The sequence below is a fragment of the Cricetulus griseus genome, chromosome 5 (genome assembly GCF_003668045.3).
Source record: "Cricetulus griseus strain 17A/GY chromosome 5, alternate assembly CriGri-PICRH-1.0, whole genome shotgun sequence".
Lineage (NCBI taxonomy): Eukaryota > Metazoa > Chordata > Mammalia > Rodentia > Cricetidae > Cricetulus > Cricetulus griseus.
The window spans coordinates 50955879-50972924 of record NC_048598.1 but is presented as its reverse complement, the minus strand read 5'-3'; the positions used below and the strand labels follow the sequence as shown (position 1 = coordinate 50972924).

The 17046-nt window shown below is 39.0% G+C and overlaps 1 protein-coding gene across 1 annotated transcript in view; it reads right to left on the bottom strand.

Annotated features, from left to right (window-relative positions):
* LOC113835904 overlaps positions 1-14220 on the bottom strand; it is a 57829-nt gene extending 43609 nt beyond the window's left edge. The window contains exon 1 of the mRNA XM_027417460.2: positions 14112-14220. The gene's annotated coding sequence lies outside the window, so the exon portion shown is untranslated. The remainder of the gene's footprint in view (positions 1-14111) is intronic.
* Between the last annotated feature and the right edge of the window lie 2826 nt (positions 14221-17046).

The following is a 17046-nucleotide window of genomic DNA, read 5'->3' as shown; positions in this document are numbered from 1 at the left end:
AACCATGGAGAGTCACACTCTGGGTGATCAGCAAGAATCTAGCTTTTCTTTTTAATTAAAAATTAGAAAAGCCTTAAAGAAAAAGGAGAGCATTTACTGATGTGAGCTGCTAGCCCACGGCTTCTGCTGTCTAACGGGTAGCAATGGTGTCAGAGGCAAGTGGGGACCGTTTCAAAAGGGATCCAGGGGAATACCACAATGGTCTGAAACAGGAAAAATGTTTATCATTCTGCTCTGAAAATGGACATCTGAAAGAAAGCATGAAAAGACAAAGGATCTGGGGTTCTTCTAATGTCGCCATGTTTTCAGAGTTTGAAAAATAGCACTGTATTCAACAACACCTTTCTCTGCCTCTGATAAAAATATTAGAATTTGCACTTGGGGATAGTATATTCAGTTATTAAATGATACATGTTTAGTAAATGATGCTTGGTGGGGGATAAAAAATGTGACTGCAAAGTGCAAATATTAACAATCATTTCAGTCCTGAGAAATATGTAAAAGCCCCATAGTCTGTAAGCATGTGACCTGCTCCTAGGACCGAGGGCAACGGGCAGTGTGTGCCTTTCCAACGGAGTGAATACATAAGCAGGTCAGAGAGGTGAATGAAAAATTGTCATCTTAGCTCACTGGCCCACATTCCAGAAAAAGGCGAGAAATTTTGGAATGCTTTAAAAAAGCATCTGATAATTTTCCTACTCAAAACCACGCAAGTAAACAATCCGGATAATCAAAATCGGCTTTCGTTTTTCCCAAATTGAAAAGAAAAGGCTTTATTTCCTTGCTGCTTATATTCAGCTTTAAAAAAAAAAAAAAATTGAACTTGAACATGCCTCTCCCTTTCCTGTTTTTACCCAAATGTAAAATTGTAAAAACAGTCAGTAGTGTTATTTCTGGCCAGCATCAAGCCTGGAAGCTCTCACAGTCTTGAGGGAGTGTCTGATCCGAAGAGCTTCCCAGCCACACTTCTGCTACAGAGGTGGGAAAACGAAAACTACACCAGGGTGTATTCTTCCCTCCACACTTCAGGATGGTCTCCACTTTGGGAAGATTCATTTAGCGAATGATAAAAGTCAGTTATGCTAATTTAATTTACTGTCACGTGCTTCTCATTTTGCATTCCCAAAACTAGTTGTTTGTTCGTTTGTTTGTTTTAAGGTACAAGTTGAATAAAGAAACAGATGTTAATTCTAAAAGTCTTTCTCCTACAATATGTAGCAATGGACACGGTCCATCACACTGCTAATTTAATGCTCTTTATAATCATGTTCTTTCTTAATAATTCCTCAGCTTTCAAGATTTACACAAAATTGAATCTTACTCCATAAAAGTAGATTCTTCTCTCAAAATCCATAAATCTAGTCGCAATAAATTTAACTTATGATTTGCTGGTGGGAAATGATTTACAATGGGAAAATAAAAAGAATAGTATGTTCCAAGAATCTCAAAATTGATTTATTTTTTCAGAAACTTTTCTATATCTTCTAGAATTCTATTGGAGGACTAAGAACCATTCTGACATAGAAGTATAGAGTTCAAATGTAAATGACTTCTTTTTGCAAGGTACTGTATTTCAACAGTGCAGGTCAACAGCTGTTCCCACATGTCATCTCCCATATATACTATTTCTATGGCTGTGATGTATTGTGGATATATAAATATATAACATGTATATGGCCTTTTTTTCTTTCTGATAGTGAATGAGATGAAATCATTATACTTGCTTCACTGAACAGAAAACACTACACATTTTAAAACAAACCCATTAGAATAATCAATGCCCCCCAATACTGAGTGCATTTGGCATCTTGAACTATGTGGCCATTTCTATCTATTTTCAAAACTGGCTTATTGAGTTATTGGATATTTAAAACTGTTTTCATCCACTTTCAATTCTGAATATTTACAGATCAATCAATTTCAACCCTTCTTCCTATACTTTTTTTCAGTGTGTGTGGACACTGAAATAAAAGAGAAAATCTGCAAGAATGAGCCACTTTACAACTTTTCAAATTTAATTAGTGGAGATGAGTCAAGAATGGTTCTGACACTGCCAGAGAGTATCTCTAATTGCTTTATATTTTCCTCATGTATGACTATGTCTTCCCTACTTGGAGAAAGAAGAAATCATTTGATAATAACAGGGATATCATTTTGGGGGGCGGAAAGAGTAGACACCCCACAGTTATCTAACTGGTACTCAAGCATGGCATATTTTATTTTGTTTTTCTCCTGAATATTATCATTTAGATTTTCCTCATTGATTCCCTACAGCTACATAAGGACAAATGCATCAGGCCTGCCTCCTGTTGATGTAGGTTAATCCACTCACACTGTGCAGATGAAGGACTGGGGCACAGGGAAGCTTCTGGTCCTTGCTCCCTAGCTTCTTCGTGAGAACTAGAACCCAACTCCCACCAGAAGCATGCTGCTCCTGGGGCTGCTCACTAGATTCCACACAGACTTGTCATGAGGTGACTCAGACTTGACTCACAGAGCACAAAAGCCTGGCTGGCCACATCCTGCCACACACACCCTTTAACAGTCCCAGGACATCACTTTCTTCTAAGTCACTGTCCTGGCAAGCTGGTTTCCTTTCCAAGCTGACCTGTACTTATTGACTTGTGTGATTGCTGTGGCATTCTCACAGTTCTGTAAACACTACAGTCACCTTTACCTCCCCAGAAGACACTGGTCTGTGCGACAGTCATGTCGGGTAGTTTATACTTTCTGGCTCGTCTCTAGTCTGTCTGATGTTTGTCTAGGTATACCTGCCTGTGTACAGTTCTCTGATAAGGGGCTTTGCTTTCTATTTATTGAGCATCACGTGGGAAAAAAATAAGGGACACTTTACAGAAATCTTTAACAATGTTTTTCAAGAGATTAAATCACCGAGTCCAACGGACTCAGTTGACAACAGTACTGCAAACATACCATTTATCAAACAGTATCTGTATGCTGATTCTACCATTTTTGCCAGGTGTTTACTATATAAGGTGACTTTTGACCTATTAGCTGTTTTCAGCAAAAGATTATCATAACACACACACACACACACACACACACACACACACACACACACTGTTCTCTGGGTCAAGGACATGGAAAAATACATCATTTATGATTACAGCTATACATTAAGGTAGGTTGTAAAAGCTGATTACATTGGAAATCCAAAGCAAATAAAGTTGAGTATTAAATTGTTCTCTTAAAGGCAAGTTAAGCAAGTAGGACTTTACATAGTAGGATAGCAGTTGTAGCCTTAATTGACTTCAAGACGTATTATTAACACAGCTGTGAGTTCCAAAGAAAATTCCAGTCTCTTAGAAGGGATATTTTAATAAAATACATAATCACACCCATCCACTTACCTTGAACATATTTCTAAAAATAAATACAGCACAGAATTTGGCCACTTGTGACTACTTTCTCATACCAGTTCAACTGTACACATTTTTTAAAAAGAAATGGTAAATGTTTCAGTTTGGTTCTAATCCGCAGAATTTAAAACATTTTTTGTGCCATAGAAGATGCTAGATCATGCTTCTCTTCTGAAAATTTCCCAGTCTTTAGGGAAATATGCTAGTTATAACTGCAGAAAGCTGATGAAGTCTAAAGAGCCAACATTCTTGTTCATGGTCAAAAATGGGGCAGATTTTAAAAGAAAACAGTTTCTGAGGTTATAATTACATCATTTTTCCATTCCCTTTTATCCCACTAACTACTGGCATACACTCACTTTCTTGTCTCTTTCAAGTATGACCTGAATAAAGATAAAACCATAGACCTGATAATATTGCCAGGGTAGTGGGTCTTATTGGGTTCATCCCTACATGAGAACTTCAGGTGACTAAGGAATGCTGAGAGTAGGAGAAATAGTCTTAGAGAAGATAAACAGGAAAAAGAATAAACAAATTGATTATCTAATACCAAATGATCAGTCTTGAAATGTGCATATGAGTAACACAGACTAAGTAGGTTGGATTCATATGTGTGTGTGTGTCTGTGCGCATATGAATGTATATGTATTCATATATAATACATAAATGTCATATTTATCATATGCAATAATTTATCAGTGGTTGCATGAGGTCAGCATCCATTAAACTACTGGTTTTAACTTCTTAAACTCACTGCTGCTGAACACATCACTAGACCTGCCTATTAGGTTCAGATGTATCCTAGCAAATCTGCAAATTTGCTGCATCCTAGCAAATCTGCAAACAGGTTTTCCATTGAGTATTACTGCTCAATTTTTTACTCAGGCACCAGTAGAGAGATTGAAACAAATGTATAGGCTCAAAAGCTCAAATATACAATGAACAGCAATCCAAGACAATATGGGCAATATGCAATAATAAAATTTGAGATGCATAGACACCACTTGGGTAGATCAAATTTTGTAAGTTCAAGCCGGAAGCAATCACAAGGGACTCATCGGACTTGCCAAAGGTGAGGTGTCAGTTACCGAACACCCTCAGATCTGTTACAGACTCTTATCCCATCTTACTCAAATGCACACATTTTTGCCCAGGTGGCTTTTCTTACACAAACCCTGGAGGGTCTTCAGATGGAAAAGTGATATATACTATTCACTGTTTGCTTCTGCCTGCTGCTCTGGGGCAATTTTGAAAGTTGTTTTACTGAATGACCTGCTTCTCATTATTCTCCGAAGCTTGACTGTTCCTTCAAGTAAATGAGCTCCAGAAAGCTACCTTTGCCGAGCACATTTGCCCATGTACTCTCAGGGATACAGTGGGCCCTGCCTCCCCAACTAAGCATTAAATGTAGGCACAAGACTAGAGGCTCCTAGAGGAGGCTCTTGTATAATGCATGGGTAATTCCCATGTCTGGAACCTTAGAGTTTAGTAATGAGATATACACACATGTGTAATACATATTATGGATGAACATGTATATATAATACATAACATACATGTGTACAAATAACTGAAGAGAAAATGTGAGACATGCCATTAGGAGAATAAAATGTTTAAGGAGGACTATGTGTTTAGAGGATGTTTTCTCTGAGTGTGAAGAAGCAGCAGGAATTAAAAAAAATACAGAGAAAGAAGGTGGCAATTAAGTTGATTTACAAAATGAACTTAGATGTGATATGTACAAAGAAGTCTAAGGGCAGTCTAGGCAGAGTCCACCAGGACAATGAAATCAGCGTTGTTGCAGATCTCTGAGATGCAAAACCTGTAACACTCAGGGAGCATTCTTGGGTTACAGGTATTCCCTTTGAGCTAAGGTTTGAGAATTTACTAGGTCCAGAGAAGGAAACACTACACAGCCTTTGAGTAGGAAGTGATAGGATATGATCATGTAACCATACACTTCAGAGATCTAACATCACCACAGTCTATGCATGAACCTCCAAAGGGAAAAAGGAAACCATCTGAAGTTTGACCACTGTGGCTCTCCGTGAGCCTGGCCTCAGGCCTCTCTATCCCAGGCTTTCTCGCTTCTCCTCCAGGGCTCCTGCTCATCTCACCAGCTCTGCAACCTTTCCTTCCAGAGGTTTCCATGGCATCGGAAGCAGTTTCTGGTTCACGTGACTTCTTAGGGACATTTTTCTTCTACTCACACCCCTTCCTTCTCCTCTCTGCTTCCTTGTCTAGACATCCCACCTCAATGTACTCTTCAAACTCCTCCTGGCTGCCCACTTTGTCAGACTATCACCTGACTCCCACCTTGACCGTAACTCTCCTGCAGCACTCAGAAAGCACTACCGAACACGTGTTACCCTAAGCAACAAATCTGGATTATATATAGTGACCTAATTCAATAGCACATGCTGGGACTGTTTTATAAAATCTTAAGTTTAAAATATATTTCGGTACAGGCATAAATGTACCTTGCAAACAGACAGAACAAATCCTCTTTGTACAGCACCTAGACAGACTTTAAAAGGAGCAGTAATTATCATTTTATCTCATTAAAATATGAGCCGTTCTTGGGTATTTGCCATATGAATTTTTATGTAACCAAGTTTCCGAACTCAGTAATCACACATTGAGAGGGCAAGCTTATGCAGAGTCACTGACACCATTCTGAAGGAATGGGAGGGCCTAATGAAGCAGAAGATTTTAAAAAACACAACTGTGTTATGAATTGGCTTCCTGGTAAACATAACCCATTTATTTATATGTAAATATCCAAGGACTGAAATGAGCAAAAGGTTTACTTTTTTTCAGTGAAGATACAAGTTCCTCCTAACGTGATGTCTGGAAATGATTCCTGGCCTTCAAACCAAACCTCTCCCTGATCATCATTAAAGTAAGCACTCATTTATGTTCATGAATACTGAAAGGTATCACTAAAGGCTCATTAGTAGGAATTGTGGTATGAGTTTGATAAAAACCCAGGTGGAGCTGGACTATATCTCTAGGATTCCCTAATGCTCCTTCGGAGACCCTTTTCACCAGATGTTTATAGAGTAATGCGGGGCAACAGTCTCACCATTTTGAAAGGGGGGAAGAAAAGGAAGCCAATGATTAGGTGTTCAAAGTTTCTCAGAACACATTTGGTTTCTATGGGACCAGTGAAATTGAGGCCATCATTAAGACACACCAGAAAGGCTTATGTTTCTTTAAATTTCTCTAAAATAAGACAAACAAGTAAATAAATCCATAACTGACAACAATCCTGAAGCATTTTTATAAAATCTCCCAACTAAGAAAAAGTCCAGGCCAAATGGATTCACTGCTAAATTCTATCGGACATCTGAAGAGGAACTAACATTCTTAAAAACTACTCCAGAAAGCAAAAGAGAGAAACATTATCTAACCATTACAACCAATCCAATATTACCCTGATACCAAACACGAGAAATACACAACAGAAAAAGAAAATCATGCACTAGTCTTCCTGATGAAAATCAATACAAAGTTCTCACTAAAACACGTAAAAACCATATTTGAGAACACATCAAAAAGATCATTCACTACAGTCAATTTGCTACATTTCAGATATACAGGGATGGTTCATCATATGTGAATCAACAAATGTAATGTTTAATGAAAATGGACTGAAGGGCCCAAATTACATGGTCATCTCAATAGATACAGAAAAGGCTTTCAGCAAAAACAAATCCCTTTGTGAAAAATGCCCTAAGATAGTAGAAAAAAAGGAACACATCTCAATATAGTAAACGATGTATATAACAAACCTACAGTCAACATTATCATAAGTGGGGAAAATCTCAAAACAGTTCCACTAAAATTGACAACAAGATATGATGTCATTCTCTCTCTCTGCTGGTATTAAGTATGTATTTGACGTTTTTAGACCAGTGAGACAAGAGATGTGATTAAGAAAGAAAGAAGTTGATGTCTGCTAATTCAGGGATGTAGATTCTGAGTCTACACACAGAAGGTGGGGGAAAAAAAAAAAACTCCCCCAGAAACTCTTCCAGTTGATAAAGACTTTCATCAATGTGACAGGATGTAAAATTAACAGACAGCAATCAGTAACCTTCCTATATACTGATGACAGGCATGACAAGAAGTAAATTGAGAAAGCTCTCCTCTTTACAATAAGCCTCAAAAACTATCTTGGATAGTTTTTATACCTGGCCAAGGATATATAAAACTTCTACAATGAAAACTTAAAAAGTCTGAAGAAAGAAATTAAAAGTAACACTTCAAAGCTGGAGAAAGTTTCTCTGCTAATGGATTAGAAGCATTGGTGTGTTGAAAATTAGTATACTACCAAAAACAAGGCACAAATTCAGTCAAATCACCAGCCTTCAAAATTCCAAAGCCATTCTTTATAGAAATATTTTAATCATATAATTAATCTTCATAAGACACAGAAAAGGCTTGCATGACTAAAGCAATCCTAATGGGGAAAAGATAACAATTCTGGAGGTATGAGCACACTCAATTCAAATTACACCACAGAGCCACGGTAATAAAAACAGCATGGTAGAGCAAAATAAATAAATAAATAAATAAATAAATAAATAAATAAATAAATAAATAAAACAAAAAAAGAAAACAAAGAACCCACCAGACATGGAGACCCATGGGATGAAATTAAAAGGCTCAGACATAAACTCACAGAGCAACAGCAGAATGGTTTCCATCAAAGATGCCAAAAATACACATTGGAGCAAAGACAATCTCTTCAAGAAATGAAGAATGAAACGGTTGAATGATCTCTATCTCTTGCCCTTTATTAAGATCAAGTGGATCAGAGACATTAATATGAGACTGACAATCTCAACTGCTCAAGGAAAACATAGAGCAAACATTTCAAGACATAGACACCACTCTCTGAACAGGATCCAGTCACTCAGGAACAACTGACAAACTGGTCTCATGAAATTAAAAAGCTTTTGCTTGCCAAATGAAAAAGTTGATGAGAGGAACAGACAGCCTGCAGAATGGGAGAAAATCTTTGCTGGCTATACATCTTATGTGCAGTTATTAACCAGAATAAAGAAATGATACCTCAAAAACAACAAAACTGCAAACAAAGAAATGAATCAATCCAGCTCATACATGGGCTAAGAGAACAGAAAATTCTCAAAAGATGAAACACAGTGGTCAATAAACACATGAGAAAATGTTCAGCCTTCTTTGTCATATAGGAAGTGGAGACTGAAAGTGGATTAAGATTCTCTGTCACCCCAGTCAAAATAACTGTCATAAAAAGCAAATCACAAGTGCTGGTGAGGATGTGGAAACAGTAATACTTACATTCTGTTGGTGGCAGTGTAAACTAGTCTAGCCTCCTTGAAAATCAGCATTGACATTCCTCACAAAGTATCTCTACCACATGAGGATTCTCACGGAGTTGTCTCTCACAGAGACTCCTACTCATCCATGTCTACTGCAACATTATTCCTGACAGCTGAACTGTGGAATCAGCCTCGTGCCCAAAACTGAAGAATGGACAAAGAAAACCAGGTTCATAAAACCTGGTTTTATGAACAGTAGAGTTATTGTTTTTTTTTTTTTTTTTGGTTTGTTTTTGTTTTTCAGCCACAAAGAAGGAGAAAGTCATATTGAAACCTAGCACTTTCACTTAAATTCAGTAAAATGAAATTTCTTATCTGTAACTATTAGCATATAAAGGCCTTCGAGGAAGAAAAGTCTGAGAACCAAAGCACGTTTGTCACTGTCCCACTTCCATTTACTGGCTGTCTTTTTCCTCCTCACTAACACCCCCTTTGATCCTATCTTTTATGTATTGTATCTAATATGCACAGCAGCACAGACAAAGATCTAATTAGCACAACACAAATGGCAAGAAAATGCTGTAACTTGGTGTGCTGGTTTTTTGGTTTTTTTGTTTTGTTTTGTTTTGTTTTGTTTTGTTTTGTTTTTGTCAACTTGACACATCTGGAAAGAAGGAATACAGTTGTGACCATCAGATAGGCCTATAGGCAAGTCTGCCAGGCAGTTTCTTGATTGGTGATTGATGTGGGAGTGCCCAGACAACTGGTTCAGTCCCATCCCTTGGAAGGTGGTTCTGGGTGGTGAAATAAGCAGGCTGAGCCACCCAAGGGGAGCAAGCTAGGAAGCAGCATTCCTTCATGGCTTATGCTTCAGTTTCTTTATTTTCTTCAGTTTGTTTCTCCCCCTTCAGGTTTCTGCCTTGAGTTCCTACCCTGATTCCTCTTCATGATGAACTAACTACAAACTGTAATCCAAAATAAACCCTTTCCTTCCCAACTCGAATTTTGGTCATGGTATTTTACCACAGCAACAGAAATCAAACTAGGGCAGTTGATTTCTTATAAGCAAGGCATGAATGAGATGCAGGCATTGGCAACCATGTTGTGTGCTTTTCATCATCAGTTAATACTTTCAAGTGTCTTCATGCTCATAAATGATATAAATGCATAGATATGAATGTAATAAAGTTTTTCACAATCTAAATTTAGACCAAAATAATCTACAAAATTTTAATATGCTTAGAAAATTCTCCTTAATACCCACGCCATTCTACAATGCTCCATATGTATTTAAGATGGAATTGTATCAGGGTAAATTCACACTGCCCATTGTCATATCCTGATAATTCTGTCTTTGACTCCTGATTGGTACTCTCTTTCAAAGGGCTCATTGAGTTGCACATGATACTAAAAGGTTTGACTACTTGTTACCAGGAAAGGTAATTGAATTGGGAAAAGTGCAAATACAGATTTCGATGTGGCTAGATCGAGGAACATGAACCACATAATCAAATCTCCTTTCTAAAAAAAATAATTTTAGCTGTCTGCACCAAATCACTATTTGTCTCCACTCGCTGATCCGTTCTTTGACTTCATTTGTGGTTCTCTCTGAGAGTTAGGAAACTTGTGATACAAGTTTCTGAATAGCTAACCTAACAGGGAGGCTGAAATCCCCCAAGTGAGAGCAGCAAAGGGCCATCTTCATATAAGGAAAGCAAAGAGAAGAGATGATAGAGAAGAATGTCCCCAGCTCTTAGAGACCCAGAATTTTGAAAAGGGAAGGGAGGGGTCCATGAGTCAACCAGTGGGAACCAAAGTCCTTTCTGCCCTACCCTGCAATAATGAAGCAGCATGCCCTACCTAGCCTCCTTTTACAGAGCTGTTTAGAGAGAGGGTGCTTAGGATGTAGCAAGGTTTCAGTTTAAGTTAATTACTTAAAAGAGAGGTTTCTGGTATAGATGGGGTTCCTAAGTAAAGAATTGCAATTCCAGGCAGATTGAAGAGAATACTAAGAGGAAGGACTCCTGTTAGCAGAGAAGCTGGGAGCTTTAGGACAAAGGGAAAGCCTGGTGCTAATAGATTGATTGCTCTTGTTGGGCTTCTGAGCATGGGCAAATTCTGAGGAGCACACAATGGCTCCTCAGCAACGGAAGGCTCAGAGGGCTTCAGTGAATGATCAGGATTTCTAGTCCCAGTCAAGAGGAAGACCCCATATTTCACAGTTGCAATATGTCTTCAAGTCCTTCCAAGGTCCTGAGTTCACAACATGCTTTGAGCCTAGTTTATTTTAACTAACATTTATCAGATTGACTTTGAATCACACCAAGTTCTATAATGTACAATATCAAAGAACTCCCATTGCTGGGTGTTGGTGGTGCACGCCTTTAATCCCAGCACTTGGGAGGCAGAGGCAGGTGGATCCCTGTGAGTTTGAGGCCAGCCTGGTCTCCAGAGCGAGTGCCAGGATAGGCTCCAAAGCTACCAGAGAAACCCTATCTCAAAAAACCAAAAAGAACTCCCATCACCTGTCTCTTTCAAGGCACCTCAAGTGCCTGTAAAATGTAGAGTGCAATATCCAGCATGATGACCTTCCTTTGCACTATCATGAGAAAAGATGGAGGGTGTTTCATACTAAATCCACAGATATAAAGTTTCCACAGAAAGATTGCAGGATGACTAATCACATCCGGAGGTACTCTCCCAGTGTTGGCCAAAGCCCATGTAATAAGATAGGCAAAACCTTTGTTCAAAGGGCACATGTGTGACTCAGCCACCCAAATTAATCATGACCATAGGCTGAACATCAAGTACTTGCCATGATCATAGTTTTTGGCTACCAGTAATGAAGGAGCAACTGACTTGGGGAAAATTCTACCTTCAAGATTCACATTCCAACATGTACTCACTGTCCACTTTTTATAAATAGTGCATGTGCACACACACACACACACACACACACACACACACACACACACACACACATTGTGATAACAAATTACACACATGTACTCTTTCATAGATTTAGGGCCTGGAAGTGACAACAAGCCCTACTCAACGGCAACTGTATAGTAATTGATAAGACACATGAAAAATATATCTTCTGCTAATTGATCTGCATTGCAACTGGCAAATTATCATTAGAAAAGAAGGATACTATTTTGGAAAATAATAGAGTTGTTTATGGGTGGGATGCAATAAAAGAGAAATATAAAATAAGAAACCAGTATGTTAGTTACTTTTCTATTGCTACGATAAAACACTATGGCCAAAATCAAGTTCAGAATGAAAGGGTTTATTTCATCTTGCAGCTTATAGGTCATCACTGAAGGAAGTCAGACCAGAACTCAAGGCAGGAATAGAGGTCATGGAGGAGTACTGCTTGCTGGCTTGTTCCTCATGACTTGCTCAGCCTGATTTCTTATCGCAACCAGGACCACCTGTGTCATCCAACATCAATCATCCATCAAGAAAATGCTCTACAAACTTGCCTGAAAGCAAATCTATGGAGATATTTTCTTAATTAAGATTCCCTCTTCCCTAGGAATCCTATCTTGGGTCAAGTTGACATAAAAACTTAGCCAGCACAACCAAAATAGACAGAATAGAAAAAAACAACTGTGTCGCAACTATAAAAGAGCATAAGGAAATGAACTGTGGCCTTTCAAAGACCAAGCAAGTGAAATCTCTGCTAAGACACAGATCAAAACAAGTGTTTGGATGCTGCTGGCATTGAAACTTGGGAATGGATTAACTTGTCTAGGAATAAAGATGCAACTAATGGTGGAACTTACAAACCATCCTTTCATACTGTCAAAAGTGGCAAGATAAAGAGACTGGGAGCATGACTCCAAATCTCCCCCCACCCACCCAATAAAGTGGGGAGTATTCCTGAAAAATAAAACATGAAGGGGAAAGAAAGTCGGAGCTTAGAAGTTTGGCATGTTATTTGCCCCCCCCACACACACACACGCACACAGCTCTCATCTCAGTGAGAATAGAGATAGCTCATTCTAAAGTCAAATATGAGTGGTCATGACCCGGGAATATGAATTTAGGTTACATCAAATATTATGTTCTAATACTTCCATGATGTTTTTACAGTTGCATAACAAGAGAAAGTCAAAATCAAGGCACGAGGAAGACACATTTGTGAAATACTAAGTAGCTGGGTTACTGCAAAGAGGAGGAATCTCTGCTATAGGTCTCAGACATTGATGACAGTCTTTGTTTTGGATTGGTGAAAGTGGTTTGAAAACACACCCCATAACAATAACAGGGAGAGCAGGTAAGATATAGAAGTGGGCAATGAATGACCAGTTGAGAGGCTAAAGATAGCCCAAGATGATTCCTTTCTGAATCTGCAACATTCCAACTCTCCACAATCACAAAATTCTAATTAGTCAGTCAACCTTGTGTAACATTAACACAGGTGTGGTCTTTTTCTGGGAACTTGAGGTCACATGATGAACAGAATGAAACGGGTAAGAAACACAAACAAGTTTGGAGAAAATTCCCTGGCAGAGGATGTCTATGGCTGACTCAAGGACACTGTACCCTATGTGTGATGGAAAATCACCTGCGGTATTTGGCTTTTTTCAGATTGAGAAAAAAACTCATTCTTCAAAATAGACTTTTCTCAATCCAAGTGTGACATGGAGGCCTAAAGGATGAATCAGACTTCCAGAGTGTGGGGTTATAAGTCACCTAGAACAAGGGAATGAGTCTCTTGACAGCGAACACATGCTTAATGAGTGAGTACTCCGCATTTCCAGCTTGGAGACTCTTTTTTTGTTCAAGTGACCAACCCCCATGACTGCGAATTCCACAGTCATTCTTAGTCTTCATGGTGTGCAGATTGGGAGGAAACAACTTTTCAATTTACATAGTTTCATGACAAATGGAGCTACTTTCCCATTTGACATCTGGGCATCTAGTTTTGTGTTAGATGAAGAGAGTGGGAAACTCCAAGACTGCCTGTCTTATGATGCTGTTGAATGTGGGATTGAGAAAGACATGAGGAAAGTTAACTTGTTTTATCAGAAGATTCATCTATGACTAACTGCAACCATTCATAAAAACCTCCTCCCACCAGGCGTTGGTGGTACACGCCTTTAATCCCAGCACTCGGGAGGCAGAGGCACGAGGAACTCTTTGAGTTCAAGGCCAGCTTTGTCTCCAGAGCAAGTGCCAGGATAGGCTCCAAAGCTACAAAGAGAAACCATGTCTCGAAAAACCAAAAAAAAAAACCAAAAACCAAAAAACAAAAAAAACTCCTCCCTCCAGTTTCACTGTAAAACTGTGTTCTCTTCCAGAAGTTATGTGCACTTCTGTGAGATGCTTTGTGTCCTGTTTGATGTGTGTTGCTGTCATAAAATACCTTGACTAAAAGCAAGTTAGAGGAGAAAAGGATTACATGACTTACAGTTCCGGGTTGGAGTTCATTGTTGCAGGAAATCCAAAGCAGGAGCTTGAAGCTGATAACTACATCCAATCCAAGAGGAAAGAGAGAAAGAGAGAAAGAGAGAGAGAGAGAGAGAGAGAGAGAGAGAGAGGAACAATGCATACCTACTGCTCATTTCACTTTCTCTATTATACAGTCCAGGGCCCCAAACCAGGGAATGGTGCTAAGCACCCTCAGACTGGGTCTTCCCACATCAGGAAAGACAATCAAGACTATTCCCCACACATATGCCCATGTGCCACCCTGATCTAGACAATCACCCCTTCACTGTGATTTTCTTCCCAGATGACTCTAGGTTACACCACATTGACAATTAAAGCTAACTATGTGTGATTTATGTCTCTTGTAAGTAGACACATGTAACTGTAGTCCCTTGGCTCCATAAGTCCTGTTACTCATTGTGACAATTTTGGAAACATATACAATAATGCTATGAAAGGGAAGGTACCATGCCCAGCAATCCAATTAGGGATACTCCAATCCAGAGTGTCACCTTAGAGAGTGGTGTAAGGGAGATTTCAGTTCTGCCTTTGATATTTCCTTTTGTCTAGCCACATCAAAAGTAAAATCTACATAAATAGCTTCTGATTATCAAACTTATTTTCCTAAGTACTCTTTTACCCTAAAAGAAAATTTAAAATAGGTCATAACACATGACATTCAGTACTTGATATGGCACATTATTTTATATCCAGTTATTTTTTTCTTTAAAAATAACACTTAAGAGCCTTCATATAGTTTCAGGACAACAGACTTCACCCTAAATCCTCTCACTGAATAGTCTTCTACTTAAGAAGAAAATGGGCAAGAGTAATATTCTCAGGGTTTTTTTTTTAATGACTACTTGGAAATTTAATGTCATTATTGTCTACTTTTCAGTATGAATCCATCTCCCTCAAACCCCAGGCATTTTACTTGATCTGGTGAGTGAAAAAGTTCTGTAGACCAAGAAAATAACTGAGCTTTCAGATATGTGAGAAATACTTTGACAGTTCTCCCTGTCAACCCCCCTCTAGCTATAAAGATGCATTTCTTCTCCTCCCCAGCTCTGCTGTCACTTTGAAAGGCATCCAACAAATTGGCCATACCTATCATAGTTACCCGTAGGCAAAAGAGTCAAGAGTGCCAGAGAGAGGAAGACAGAGTTCATGAATTCAGATTATGGTACCTTTCTTTAAAGCCACATTAGCATGCTCCATAACCAAATACGACAAGCTAAGTTATATCCTTGCTATTGTTATTATTTGAAACAAATCCCTTGCTAATGAGTTGTTGTCTAAACGTCGTGCTTCAGAAAAGAGCACTTCTGTGGAGGCTTTTGCCAACAAAGAAATCACTCCATCTTGTTTCACGTTAAGTCTTGTCCATGCCTCATATGTCACTACTTAGCTTGAGCCAAGATATTAGACAAGTGTCTCTTGGTTTATCCATGGCCATAATGAATTGCACATATTTCAGCTGTTGCGGCGTGTTTTAGGCATTTTATCTTTGGGAACCCCCATTGGACACTTGATGGTAAAGGTTTCCAGGCTCTGCCAGCAGTGAAACATGTGTGCTTCCAGAAGAAGGGCATTTACATCTTTAAGGACATGCTTGTCTTGAAGGCTCACATATGGATCACAAATTGCCAGGCGCACATGCGGATGCTGGTCCAGCATGGGCCATACAGAATCACGTCCCATCCTTTGATTATGTACTGTCTTGTCCGTGTCTGGATGACTTTTCAGAAGCTGACAGAGCTTTTACAATTTAATTGGTGTTGACACCTTTTGAAGCCATGCCTTGAGGCACTCAGGGTCATTGTCTGCTTTCTCTGCTTCTCTCCAATGCCTCCACTTGGCTACCTCACAGCCTGTGGTGCCTGGCTGGCCCCTGCACTTTTTATTCATGTTCCTACTTGTTCTGGGTCCTGTTACAAGAGCCCTTGTTAAATGCCCAGCAGGCAGCGGTGAATGGAGATTTTGACTATGTGGGATTTGAGGCCTCTGGCAATAATGGAGAATGAAATAAATATAAAAGTATCCCTGTTGTGGACTGTGTTGTTATCACCAAAGATTTATTCCAGAGGACCTCGGACCTCAGGTACTCTCTGTGCGTGCTCGGCATGCTGGCGGCAGGGCTTACAATTAGCTCTCTGCTCTCCATGCTTGCCATTCTTTATGACATTTCCTCCTGTTCCAAATTGGTATACTCTTTGTTTTAGCAATACACTCGCCAGAAGCAGTTGCTGGTGTGTTATTAGAGTTCTGAATTGTCCTCCAACTTTGCTACTTCAGTTTAAGGATGAGAAAAGCAAACAAAACCAGAGAATCCCACCTTGTTTTCCTGGCTCAGTTCTGTACAAGGATCTCTCTCCCCATCCAAGAGTCATAGTTATTGGGCAACATGGTTCTTACTTCCTAAACAGTGGCAGACTGTGTAGCTCTCATCTGCTTAGCTCTTGGGTCCTAGAGAAGGGCAGGCTGTGTATGTCTGACCTTCTACAGAGCTTTGCTCATCTTGCCACTTAAAAAAAAATACCAAGATCTCCAGAGCTAGAGTTATTATCTGCCTACAAACTTTAGTAGACAAGCAAGAAAATTCTTCATTCACAAAACAGACTAAAATTGTCTATGAAAATATTAATGTCCTTAAAAAGCTTTTGCTTTGATATAAATGTATTAAGCTAGATGTTGGACTATTTAAAAATACATCTTAAGAAGGCTACCACCTTCCTTTGTAATTTGTTCGTCGGGTTGAGAAAATGTGTCAGAGAGACAAAGCCTATTCTATAAATCTGTGTGAGAATGCTCATACAAAATAAGCTTAGTTAAACAGGGCACTATATCAAGTGCTCAGATTTGTACATAATATAAATTTGTTGACTTTATAATAAGCTAGTCATGAATAAGCAAAA